The sequence below is a fragment of the Anser cygnoides genome, chromosome 26 (genome assembly GCF_040182565.1).
Source record: "Anser cygnoides isolate HZ-2024a breed goose chromosome 26, Taihu_goose_T2T_genome, whole genome shotgun sequence".
Classification (NCBI taxonomy): domain Eukaryota; kingdom Metazoa; phylum Chordata; class Aves; order Anseriformes; family Anatidae; genus Anser; species Anser cygnoides.
Window position 1 is genome coordinate 3,208,277 of NC_089898.1, and position 13,523 is coordinate 3,221,799.

The 13,523-nt window shown below is 42.6% G+C and overlaps 1 protein-coding gene across 2 annotated transcripts in view; it reads right to left on the minus strand.

The window, feature by feature from the left end:
- Positions 1-13,249, minus strand: part of EBF2 (EBF transcription factor 2) — a 151,963-nt gene extending 138,714 nt beyond the window's left edge. Inside the window, exons 1-2 of one of the 2 annotated variants that reach the window (XM_066983569.1) lie at positions 13,211-13,249; positions 12,664-12,836 (exon numbers count right to left, since the gene is read on the minus strand). The gene's annotated coding sequence lies outside the window, so the exon portion shown is untranslated. Of the gene's footprint in view, positions 1-12,663 lie in introns of both variants that reach the window. The other variant, XM_066983568.1, reaches the window with a different exon arrangement.
- Between the last annotated feature and the right edge of the window lie 274 nt (positions 13,250-13,523).

Here is a 13,523-nt window from a genome sequence, read left to right on the forward strand (position 1 = left end):
CTAGCATGGTTTTTGGAACACGTTAGCAAATAATATTTTACCATCGGGAGTATATGTTCCATTTTATTTTATAATGCAGATTTGAGAAGTCTTAGTGCTGAAGTTTGTTTTTCTAACCACATGGAGGTTTGAACCACCAGGCATAGTCAGGAAAAATGCTTTAAGTGGGTGTATATTTGTGCTCGTAGTCTCATTTTCCAGTTTATAGAAAACAATCAAGGGCAGCTTTTACTATGTCTTTGCATGTCAGCTACCCAAATTAATCTTCCTCTGGAAGAAGAGAAGTTGAGGTTATCACACCTTTTTAGTTCCACCACCGATGCACACTCATGACCCAACTCCAGCTGTCAAACATCACCCACAAGAACCAGGTAAGTGCAGACATACTGAAGAGCAGAATTACATTCACTCATTAACATATGAATCAAATAAAAGCGGTCCCCAATACTGCAAACATTCTTATATGTAACCTATATTAGTCACCAGAGTGGCCTTACAAGAATTACTTGACAATATGCACATGCTTAACCTCATGCTTACACATCTGCACAGCGAGGGCCTCTTTTTCCTCGCCTCAACTCAATGCAGCTCTGTCTTAAACAGGTGTCTAACTTTAATTACTTCAATAGGCACTCTGAAGTGATGCCACGGGGACACTTTGCCTACTTAAGAGTCAGCACAGCTTAAGCCTCTTGATAGATAAAAACTTGATTTTTGAAGTGTTTCAAAATACAGAGAATTGGGAACACTCTGGACTTGCAGCTCTTTTGGTGGAGCACAGCCTAACACTTGATTTGGAATTTCAAGTTAACGTACTAAACAACTACTTTCATGCAAACTAGACTGTAGCAGGAGTGCCCAACTTGCACTTAATTCCTAATTTTCCAGCTCTGCCTGTGAATAATAGATATCTAGAAAGATATCTAGAGCCTCCCTGGTTGTACTGTTGTAACAGTACAGCTCTACTTTAGTTCCACCAGCTAGGGCTAACTACCCAGAAAAGCTTTGCTTTCGAAATCTGGAATTTTCCAGGCACATACACACATATATGTGCATATATTTCTTAGAGAAGACTCGGGTATGTGTATATGTTTTCTAGGAAACAAGTATACTGATTTTTCATCCTTGCATAACTCCAATAAGCAGACACCTGAGACTTGCCAATAACCTTTCATCATTTGGATAAATCCCAGGTTTCAACATAAACATAGAGGAAGTTACGGGGTCTGGTTGAAAGCCTAGTACACTGTCAAAATGGTTTGACTTAACAGGTTTTGCATCAGACCAATATTATGCTGTTAAGCTCAATTATAGCCTTTGTTCCTTTTACTTTGAGATGGTTTTACGTCTAAATTTCAATGCTTGTAAAGCTTTCAAGATACTTGCAGAGACAAACTTACTTAAGTCATGCAACACTGTTTGATGACCAAGAAGCTGAGGCACCAAAAAAGTCACAGTACACAAGAGAGAATAAGGGTCCAGCATCATCTCCAAGGTGATTTTTCCTTTACTGGGCCATTTTCCAAATACACAGAGCCTCCCATGAGAGCTAAGAGTGTGCAGTCATATAACATGCATGCACAAAGAACCTTGGCTGGGTTCTACTTACTTTGTGCTGCTCACGGATGTGGTGCTCATGCAGGCGGTTTTCGATCTGCAGTTACATAAATTAGTGCAAACCAGTTCTCAAAGTGCTGTTGAGTTTTGTGGGTTAAGAATTAAAGCAAGTTGTATTATCAGGAGCCTCCAATTGCAGGCTTCAAGGAAGAACTTGAACCATTTTGTGTAACAAAAACTCACTCATCAAGATTCTGAATCTGGCTAGAGGTTATTGGTGCTACCATCGGACAAATTATTAGGATGAGGAAGATATCTCTTGGGAATGCTCAATAATCAAAACATCTGCCTCCTGCAAAGTTTTCCTGTGCCTTCTTTTAAAGCATCCGGTACTTGAAGCTAAAATAGAATATACAAGAAGCTTAATCTAATCTGACTAGTCCTATGTTCTTTCCATAAGGCAAGAAGGAGGTAGTTAAAAGCTCAGTATATCATAATTAGAGCTTTACAACCTTGGAGAGACAGTTCTGTTCTTCTCTGAACTGTATTCAATAATCCGAAGAACATTTTTGTCTTGATTTGGTGGAACAGAAGTATTAACACACCTAACTTCATAAAGCCAACCAGACTTGTATCTCAGTAAGTGGCATTTCAAAAGCTGCCAAGTTACATGACCAGATTCTGGTCCCGCAAACATTTATCCTTGTATTACAAGCTACGAAGCTGCAACACCAACTGCTCACAACAGATTTCTGCAAGGTTAGAATTCTGAGCTTTCATTTGGGAGTTTATTCTAAGTGATTAGAACCTTGTTTAGCCTAAACATTATTTACTAGGAGGGGAGAAATCTACACAGAGTTCTAAGCCTTCTGTGCTAGTCAGTTACAGCTTACCATTTGAACTGTTTCTTTCATCACCAGTTTTTGAGTATTCATTTGTAGGGTAAATATAGATGCTTTGAAATGTACACGTACCTAAATGGGTCTGCTGCTTAAAAGTATTTGGTCAGCCTGGTTGAACATCATCACTTTCCCATCATCAGTATCAGGTAGGGAGAAATAATGTTTTACTAAATAACCTGATACTATTCAAGTATTTCCAGTGAAGAGCGCTGCTAATAAATACATTTATTTAAAAAAATTAAAAGGCTGTACCACATGTGTCCTGCAAGCTAGCTAAGCCAGAACAGATGGATAAAGAAAAAGCTCCCATGTTAGCTTTGATAGGCGTACTGTACGTTAGTGGATCTAGCATGTTTTACAGTTAGTATGTATATAACACTCGTAGGTGGGGAACCTCAAGCATGTTTTCCATATCCAAAAACTAGAAACAGTAAAGAGGATGGATAAAGAAACCCGCACACACCTGTGGAAGGTGATGGGCCCAAGGCTGATTGGCAGTATCACACCTGGGTGAGCAGATGAGCCTCTTCTAATAGTGGTTAGGGGGAAAATCTAAACATGAATGTATAGCATGAGAAGTGGATCTCTGTACACACTTCAGGATTCAGTCAGTTCAGATTAAGGAATCAGCAGGAGCGCTCGGTCAGGTTGGGCTCATGCTGGTGAAGGAGCATTAGGGCAGTGACAGGCACCTCTGGGACACGCAGCAGAGCCAGGCTGGGCAGTGGGCAGCTGTGCCCTGCACGAGCTTCACTGTGAGCCACGAGACGTCTGAATCGTAGCAGACCAGGAAACCGTAACTCCGTTCAGACGTGTTCTTTGCTTTGTGTTCTCATGGAGATAGAAGAATAAGGACTGCCACACTCGCTGTGAGCCATCAGAAGCTGCCTCTGCTCGGGATGTGCCCCTCCTGATGGGCTGCCCGAGCTTTGCAGAGTCCTTGTGCACCAGTGGCCTGATCCGGGGTACAGGCGAGAAGGGGACTGGAAGAACACCAGCTCTCCATGTGCATCCTCCCCCAGCATTTAGCTATTTGCTGAAGTGGTGAGATGAGGTCTTTGGTGACTCCAGAGCCGCAGGGCATCAGCGACAACAGAAGCAATGAGCAAGTTCTGAGGGTTTCGGAACACCACCCTAAGCAGACACAGCTTTGTCATCCACATGTATTCTTTGGCTTTAGGGAAGGAAAACACCCTCTGTTATTTTCAAGAGCATGTGTTCAGAGCATCTGAAGGGTAGAATATGTTGGAGCATATGGCATATAATTTCTTTTTCCATTCATAATCTGTAGCAAGACAGCAAAATCAGTTTTCGTAAGTAGAGGCTCCAGCTTTTCTTTGGAAATATCTGCACTGCCACGTCCTTCAGCATCGTCTACATGCAAGCGAATGTCAGCAAAGCAGTAAGTTATCATCGCTGAGGATGGTCTAAGGAATTGGATTACAGCAAGTACATGCCACACAACCTAAAGGCTTTCCATGTGCTTGCTACCTCCACCGACACCTCCTGTTGGAAGTACAAACAGTATGGGATGGCGCCATCAACTTACTCTGCCCTTACATGCCATCCCAGTGACTTAGGTCTAATCCAGAAGAAATAAAGCTCCTTCACTGCACTGCTCATAACCCAAACGTTAGAAGAGAGAAAAAGCAGAGACAAAGGGAAGCCAGAAGGAGAAAAGAGGACAACCACTCAGGACACTCCAGACCACGCAGCGTAGCTATTGAGTATCTCAAGAACAGTCAGTCGCTTTTGAAGACTTGCCATCTGTTTATTCTCCCCTTCACTAAAGTCACCTATTTGGTCAAAGCATTCTCCAAGTATTCCATGGGGCAGAGGCAAAGAACTTCAACCCACAGCAGTGAAAGCTGCCTCAAACATTTCCCCGTATTGGCCCCATCTCATACTCAGCCTAGAAGAGAACCTCACAAAGAACTAATGCCCTACAAGCATGTGCCCTAATAGCTACAGCATTGGAGATCCCCCTGAATTTCCGAGGTATGAGATCTGGGTTGTCACTTAAGAAAATGTTCTCACTTTTTCCCCTCGAGGTGTGCGCAGGCACCCTTACACCCCGGATTTCCTCCGCTGGCCCTGACCTGAGGGTACCTGGAGCACGCGCTGTGCGGAAGGCCGAGCTGCCAAGAGGCACAGCTCGCACAGCCCCCAGAGAGGAAAAGCATTTTACAAGATGGTTTATGGCATCTTATTTTTCCCCACGTAGAATATGAATAACGTTAATGGTGACAGAGCCTACAGGCAATAAAAGGCCTTTGCAGGTATCAAACAGCTTCAAACTTTGCTTTGGCTCTCTGCCAGCGGTACAGCCAGCCAGTGCTTCCTTCCCAAGGCTAGGCCCTGTGGCCACTGTGTCCAAGTAATTACAGGGCTGTACTCGTGTCCAGAGAGAAAGCAGACAGGAAACTATTTTGATGTAAAAGATTACATGAAAGCAGAAAGGAGGAAAATTGTGTTTCGTGTATACCTGCTACTTCAGTGTGGCAAGAAACAAAGCACAAGACGAAACAAGAAAAGACTTTTTTCTAGGTGTTTGGTCTTGTACAGCATGTGACTTACACAAGTTTGGCCAGTTGGTTAAGTATTCACGTTTCAAAGCAAAAACCCCTGATCCACTGTTTCTAGTGCATGTCACTTTTTCAATCAGGCAGGGTAAGCACCATGTAGCACCAACAAGTCACAATATTTTTGATGAACTAAGTCATCTTAAGAATCACTTCCTATTTCATAGCTCCAAATCATCAAGCAAAAGTCAGTTTTTCTTCAGTGGTTAATCCAATTTGAAGGAGTACTCTTTGAAGAACTGGCAGTTTTGTTTTTTAATTTTCCTTTATTTTTTTATGTTTTCATTTCTTAATTTTTATTTTATTTTGCTGCTTGCCACTGCAAGCTAGTTCCCATGAAAGTACAATACTGCGACAGTCAAACAAGTTATTTCTTCATTATCCATAAGTTGACAAAAGCCTTTTGAATAAATACCCAAGCACACATACTTACCTTACACCTCCAGTTTTTTGTTAGTTAGGTTAGCTCATAAGCTGAATGCCTTCATTCACACAACATCAAGAAACCCTACAAAATGGTTGTCTGATTTTTTTTTCTTTCTTCTTTTTTTAAAATTACAATCACAAAGGCAAGCTCCTCAGCACCTGCATTAGGTAAATGCTGTTGGACTATTCCTGCTCAGTAACAGAGGAAGTAGGAGCACGTAGAAGCCAAAGTTAGAGCAGGTCAGCTGCAGGGATGGGGCTGGATCTCAGGAGCTCCTGGATTCTGGGACAATGCTATCCATGAATGGGAAAGTATTTCCCCAAGGCTCAATTATTGGCACATTTGCCATATACCCTGCAAAACAGCAACATTTAAGAAATAAACCTTCAACAGCCAAGACACAAACATCTGTTTTGAGGAACATGCTGTGGGCTGGGAACAAGACAACCTTTGCCTTTCCACCCAGACCTGGTTAAGTCAGCCAAACACACTGACTTGTGTTTCACGCATCTTGAAACTTGAATCACTGCTCTTACACACCAACACGTACATAGCACATGTGAACATATGTACATTTATAATGTGTATAAATGTGGGTTTGGCTTTCCACTAGAGGTAAGTCTTAAGATATTGATAAAATGTTATTGTGGAGTTCCACAATATTGTTCAACAGCTGCAAAGTTTCCACTTCCACACTTTTTAAATGGGGAATGTAGTTTACAAGTATTAACAGCTAACAACTGCCATTTTACACCTGAACTTATTATTTTTTAAGATAGGAACTAAATATTTGATCATCTGATGCATTTCAACATCTGCACCGGTTTCCTTTCCCCTAGTCTCCTAGGTAGATTTGTTGTTCCCGAGTACCACAGATACACTTGGGGAACTGGACCATTGGAAGTTTTACCATCAGTTTCAGTGTCAGTGAATTTGCTCTTGGCCATCTAAAAGAAGACCAGCTGTGTCTTGTACAGGGTGCTGTGCAGTCAGGCCCAGCAAGGCAGTCCATGTATCCAAGAGTTCAAACTTGTGAAAGTCAACAAGTATGGGTCAGAGCAATCAAAGGCACATATTCCTGCCAGTTAGATGTAAGAGCAGGAGCTGGCAGAAAACAGAAGTCCTTACTGATCATTCAGATGACATCCATAAGATTTAAAATCACAATTCTATGATTTAATCCATTACCATTGTTTAAAGTTCTTCATAGTAAAGCAGATCAATTCTGACCTTCGTTTTTACCTACCACAAACACCCCCGTAAAGCTCATCAAGAAAGGTAATTCTTAGGAAAGAGAAAAGATTACCCATCTTGTTTTAACTTTCCAAAGTCTGAGGCGTTTGGCAGGCAGCTTTCTCCTCAGACACTGATAGATGATCGAGAAGGGAAGGTGTGTACGTGGAGGGGGCAGCTACGCCTTCGCTGCTCTCAGGGTACAGGCGATGACAAACAGGCAGATAAGGCAGCAGCTCAGAGCACTGCAGAAAGGCCCTAAAGAAGCGATGGAAAGATCTAAGAGGAACTGTTGTTTTGGTGGAGGAACAGAAGGAGGTGGAGGTGTAGTTGAACTGATGACCCAAGATGATCCCACTGGTGGTACTTTCAGCAGGCTAGGAGGAAACGTGGGGAGAACAGCAGCTGTCAGCAGACCCACGCAGGCAGGAGATCCTACTCCTAGAGGAAGAGCCTTGGCAATTTGGGTAGGAAGACAAAAAACACATATTTACAGCACTAAAGTGGGAATCTGGAGGCTCACAGAGCAAGGCCACATGGCAAAAAAAAGGCTCAGCACTGTCTCAGTACAGGCTGCCCACTGATTAGCATCTCCTCTGAGCCCCTGGTACTTAATAACCTGTGCAAATGTGTTAACAATTAAAAGAAAAATGCTGTGGTGCTGTACCTCTTAACATCTGGAAAGATTACAAGAGTACTTTACATGCTCAAGAAGAGAAAGGATGCTAGCAAGTTAAGCACTCCATGCACATGCCATGACTGAAGAGGCCACACAGAGCACAAGAGGGAAATAGAAGGATGGTGTACTCTTAATTTACAGATTGGAAACGGAGGTCTATGAAAAAGTTCCACCACTTGCCTGAAATCACACAAAGGCAGGAACTCAGCCCTACTCTGCCAATTCCCAGAGCTGTTTTTCCAAACCACGACCATATTCAGTCCTCCTGTAGGGCAGTTACTCCAAATTGCTTAGTAATGGGGTTGGGGGAAGCAGAAGGGGGAAGTTTCCTAATAAAGAAGAGCCCCTTCCATCAAGAAAGGTCCTTCTGACTCTTGGTTAGTAACGGAACAGATGAAAAAATTACACGTTTGATTTCTGTTCCCCAAACAAACCTCGCTAGCACACAAGACAAACCTCAAGGACAGCGTTCCGTGTACCGTTTACCTGTGCAATGCCACCACCTTGTGGTCTCTGCAGTCATGGCACCACCAGGATCTTCATTTCTCCAATGGTAAGCAAACCACGTATTCTCTTGCCGTTTAATTTTGAGATAACTTTGCTTAGACTTCACTTGAACAACCCGAGTAGCAATTTCTGGTGTGTACTGGTGGAATTTGATGCGCGGTTGCTCACACACTGCTGTTGCAGAGCTGCTACCTGTTCTCACCACAGCTAGTAGGGCAGGCTGCATCCACCGAACGGACATGACACCTCCTACTCACCTCATCCTGAAAAAACCAACTCCATAGCACAGTTACTCTGGAATAGCAGCAGCCTCTGAATTTAAGGCCCATCTTTTAGCTCTAAGAGTACGGGCATGCTGCCTTTTTCAAGCACTGAGCTTACAACAAGCAGTTTCTCTGAAGGTCGGAGTCCCAAGACCCACAGTAACGTGCAGATTCAGCAGGCTGGGTGCGCAGCTTGTGGGGGCAACTCTGCCAGTCACTAGAGCAGGAGCCCAAGTTTACAGCACTGCCCCAAAAATGTGTTGACTAGCCATGACCTCAATCAAAGCCAAGTCCCTTGGAGGTTGTTTCATGAGATCCCTTCCTCCACACCAACACTCTTTGCCCCTCCAAGCAGGAATGGCAGCGTAGATTTGTAGGCACACTGTGTAAACAGCAAGAAGCACAGCCCCCTACAACTCAAAGGAGTTCCTCCAAAGGAGGAATTATCTTTTGGGTTAGACCAACTTTTGGTGCCTACATAGACCACACCAGTAACAAGTTTGAGCAGGAAAAGGAAGATCAGCAATCTCAGGCTCTGCTAACAAGTTACTCCACAGCCCGAAACATGTCCGCCTCCTTTCCCTACCTGTTAGATCAGCATATCATGCCTTTGCAGCACGACTGCAGATCCACAGATGACAAGCAAAAGAAAACAGATAATATAAAAGTTATCATGTTTGGCCACAGTGGAAAAGAATGGCTATTTATTGCAAAATTCAGTTCTATTCTAACTAGAAAAAGCTTATCTAAAACTGCCATGAAGAAATAAAAATACTTCAGATATCTGCTACTGATATAATCAAGACATCCTGTATGATGTAAAGCTGGGCTGCTTTCCAGGATACTAGCACGTATAAGCATTTACAGGAATTTTTCATGCAGTGACCAACACAGACCTGGTTCAGGGTCACATCAGAGCCAAGAAAACACCTTCCAAAAAACAGACATTGACAGTCTGCAGCGTCCTCCTCAGAGGCAGAATTATATCCTCCATTTGCACTACAGCTCTTTGATGCAACACATGCTACCTTGCTGGTTTGATACTTGCTTTACCAGTTCATTTTGCAGTTCAGCTTACATTTGCCAAATCGTCAGAGACTTCAGAGAGCTTTGCATCACAAACTCGTTCAAAAAATATCAAAGGCTACTACCTTTACTCTTCTTGCTGCTTTCCTTCTACCTTGCAGCCTTCCAGGCCCATGCAGTGCAGCCTCAGAAATCTGCTAGTGAAATAAGAGGCTATGAACAGTCCTGCAGTCATTCCTGTCACTTTTCTCACTCAGATAAGCTCCAAGGTCCAATTTCCATAGGCATTTGAGCATCTAGTCCCTCGAGTTCCTTTGAAAGTTAGCTCATATTCCTTTCCCAAAAGCCCACTAGTATTTGCAACATTCACGCACTACATTTTAATCTCTTAATCTAAATTACAAACACTGTGGTCTCTTTACAGCATTCACAGCACACTTAACACAATAGGGTCCTTATCACCAATATGTATTTCTGCAGTTAGCATAAATACTCATTGGGGAAAAAAATAGCCTTATCGTGTAGGGATTGCATTTCATTTGCAAACAGTAAGTATCTGACAGAACTAGGAGTTAAAGGGAATTGCTTTAATAAAATGCAACACAGGTAACAACACATGTAAGTCCAAATTTCACTGTATGCTTACATATTAAATATTTTTTTGTTAAAACTATTTGAAATACTCAAAAGACCACACCTTGTGTTATGTGTTTGAGGACTTGGTGGTAGTAAAGATAAAGCAGCCCAAAGCCCTAACAGGCTGGAATGCACCAGAACTGTCCAACACACAAAATAAGAGCACAGAAGCATTAGCCTCAAACCCCATTAAATGCAAACAGTGCCTGAATTCCAATGAGAGGCTCTGAAAACTCCAGCTTTACTACCTCACCCCACACTGCCGCTAAATGAAGCGTACAGTCCTTGGGCTAAAAGGACGGTGACTGGTTACCATACGGCTTCACATCCATGAACTGTTTGACTCACTGCATGATAATCCATGAGTTGGGTCAAACCATTTTTTGGAAGATAATTCTTGGTGCAATCTAACGTTGTAACAGCCCACGAAGCCGGGCTTCATTCCCAGTTAAGTCACTTGTCACCCCGAGGACGATCATGGCGTCAAAGAACTACCCCACTGAGGTTTCCACATTGCTGCTTGGGGGAAAAGAAGCGTAGGCACCCTAAAGATCTGGGGCATATAAGTTGCTCCCCCCAGACCTGTCCCTGCACCAGAATTCAAAGGGAATACCTCAAGAGAAGATGCATTAAGTCAAAAAAAAAACCTCAAAAAGCAGACCAAGACTCATCAAGGTACAAAGACACCTATGCTCATTGCATCCTTGCTCGTAAGGGACTACCTGTCCTAACGCCCTCCAGAGAAGCACTGGTACCTGTGCTTATCTTCAAGTATACTAGCCAGAGATTAAAAGCTTGATGCAGAAGAAAAGTGCCTACAAATCATAGCAGCTCCAAATTACATCAGTGTAACAGCTCATTCTCAGTTTTGCAATTCTAGAATCATTACAGTGCCAGGACTCGGAACTCTCTTGTGCTTGGTACAAGCACAGAGAAACATTTCCAGCAAGCAAACAACTCCTACCACTTCATTACTCCATTAGGACATTTCTTGCACTCAGATTGATACTTACCTCCATATCCCTCAGCTCATCATTGCCCTGGTTCTTTTTTGAGTCTTAGATGATGCATAGCATAGGGCAGCTTAGATCACTATGTTTTCGAACAGATAATAGTCAGTAGCAAACAAAATTGTTATACCTTACTATAAGAGGGAGACATTCATTACCATAATGCTTCTACATAACATTAGATTTACAGATACTTATCTCAATAAACAAGTTTCCTAAAATATTTCAATGTGCAAAAGTGAAACATATGGGACAACCAACCTCTTTGAAATACAGTTAAGAGTCAGACATAATTAGGTCACAGCCATATTGCAGCACATTGAATTAAGAACAGTTCCATCTCTATAGTTTTTATATTTTTTATTATTATTATTTATTTATTATTTTTTATTTTTAAGGGTCTACAAGCACTGGAAGTACCTAAATCCTATTGAGCATTTTTTAAGGAGTGGCAGTAGGAAAGAAAAGAAGTTTAAAAGTATTTCTGCAGGTCACCTAAAAAGAGCAAGAATATAAACCAAGGGTTTCAAACCCAGTCTTACCCACAGTAACTAAGTGCTAATTTTAAGGCAACGCACACTGGTGATCGCTGAACCCTGTCTTTTGAGCACCACCTGAGCATCTGGGCCTTTGCTCCTTGCTCAATTCTTACTGCTAGACAGTACAACAGCAATGCCGTCATTAACACTGGATTGATTTCATGTGTTCCTCCTCACATTGCCACCTCTGCGTAAGGTGACAGCCCTACACAGGACAAGCAAGACAGCTGCCAAATCACAAGCCACTGAATATCTAAGTGAGTAAACAGCTAACAAGGTTAAGACCACAGTAGGTATTCATCCTCCAACCAGGTTTCCAAAAGAGATATCGGTATACATGCACAGTCATTATTTTATGCCTGTTTTCTTCTTTTCACCATCACCTCACACAAGCTCAGAAGGGAAAACAAATTGGAGCGTTGAGGTTGTTCAAGGAGGTGTTTCCAGACCTTTGTGTGCATGAATACGTTCAAGTAGACTCAATTTCCCTTTTCAAAAGCAAGAGCTAGGTTTGAACAAAACAAGGAGCTGGAGTCCTCGTTTCCACAGAGCAGCTGAAATCCTCCTGTACCCGCTCTCAGAGAAAGCCGTATTACAGCTTACCTACCATTACATTGTAATGCTGCAGGTAACAACACCCTTTCTGTTTGACACAAACATAGCAGGAGACACGACCCTTTCTTAAAACTACTCTAGCACTACATCCCTTCTCCTAGCCTCATCCTACTAGCTAGAAATGAAAAAAAAAAAAGGGCAAAAATTTGTAGAAATGATGGCTTATGCACAGAATACTATCTTGAGTTTAAACAGCTAAGAACACAAAACACAGTGGCTATATATACCCTACACATTTTTTCCTGTAAAAATAGCACCTTACATTTGTTTTCTTCAACACACAAGAAGTTAAAATAGAAAATAAGAACATTTATTAATATTTATAAGCCAACTCCTCTATTTATCTGCAGGCCTTGGACCTGCACAAGATATCTGTGCCAACAGCCTACAGCAGCTTTCTCTGCTGACTACTTAACTATTATGTTGATTACAGTAAATCCCACTGAACTGGTAATCCCATTCCATAAAAGACCACAAAGAAGGCAAATGGACCACCACTTTGAAAAAAAAAAAAAGAGAGAAAAAAGGAAGAAAAAAAAAAGAAAGGGGGGGGGCTGTCCAAGAACAACCATCCCCCCTTCCCCAAACTGCCCACTGAAAACACCCCCATTTAGGCAGGATTACAACCCAGTAATGAACAGCCATAATCAAGGGAAGAAAGAATTAATGAATTAAATCAGCTCTTACCAGGAGAATATCTTCAGCAAAGGTGTTTTACCTCAGGGGCCGGGGTGGTTCTACCCAGCTCTAGAAGGTTCTGGAACCCCTCAGCGGTTCTGTGAAGGCATCTGTAGTGACTTGTACCTCAGGTAACTTGTCCCTTCTTCTTCTCGCACACCTTAAATCTACTCACTATTCTGCTACATGGTGCAAATAGAGTAAAATGAATGTGTTGTTTGTGTCTTCCTCAAAATTCTCTGTTCTAAGGCCATATGCAAGGTCAGTAGGTAGTGGGAAGGCTAAGGCTGTGCTTTCCTCTGAGGAAAAACACATTAAAGCTGTAGATCTATCTCAAGCATTTGGGATTATCTCCTTCCCACATCTTTCAGCAGGGAAAGGCCCCTTCTCAGCACATACCCTGTGCATTTTCAGATATCCTCTTGTGTGCTGGGGGCAGCTCAGGGCAGGAAACGGCTAGTAATGCCCCCAAAGTGCCTTTTGGGTGCAGAGCCTCTAGTGACAGCCTAGCACATCACCCTTATTCCTAAAATGTGGCCTCATCCCACCAAGGTACCTGATAAGCAGCATCCCTGCCAAGCGCCTCCTTCAGCACACAAAATGGCGCTGGGTCAGGGGGCAAGGCCGTGGTGCAGTCTCAGGGCCCTGTGTGCTGCCGTAGCATGCACATGCAAAACAAACATATATGCAGTAAATCAGGTATATACTTGAAACATGGAATTTTTCCTCACATCTTCCTCACTTCTGTGAGAAAAGAAGTGGGCTGGAAGTGCTGCCCAACTCTTTCTGATGTTTTTACAGCACTTAGCATAATGGGGCAGCAGTATTTCACATCAGGGCCTGGAGGTGCCACTGTCAAGCAAAAATAT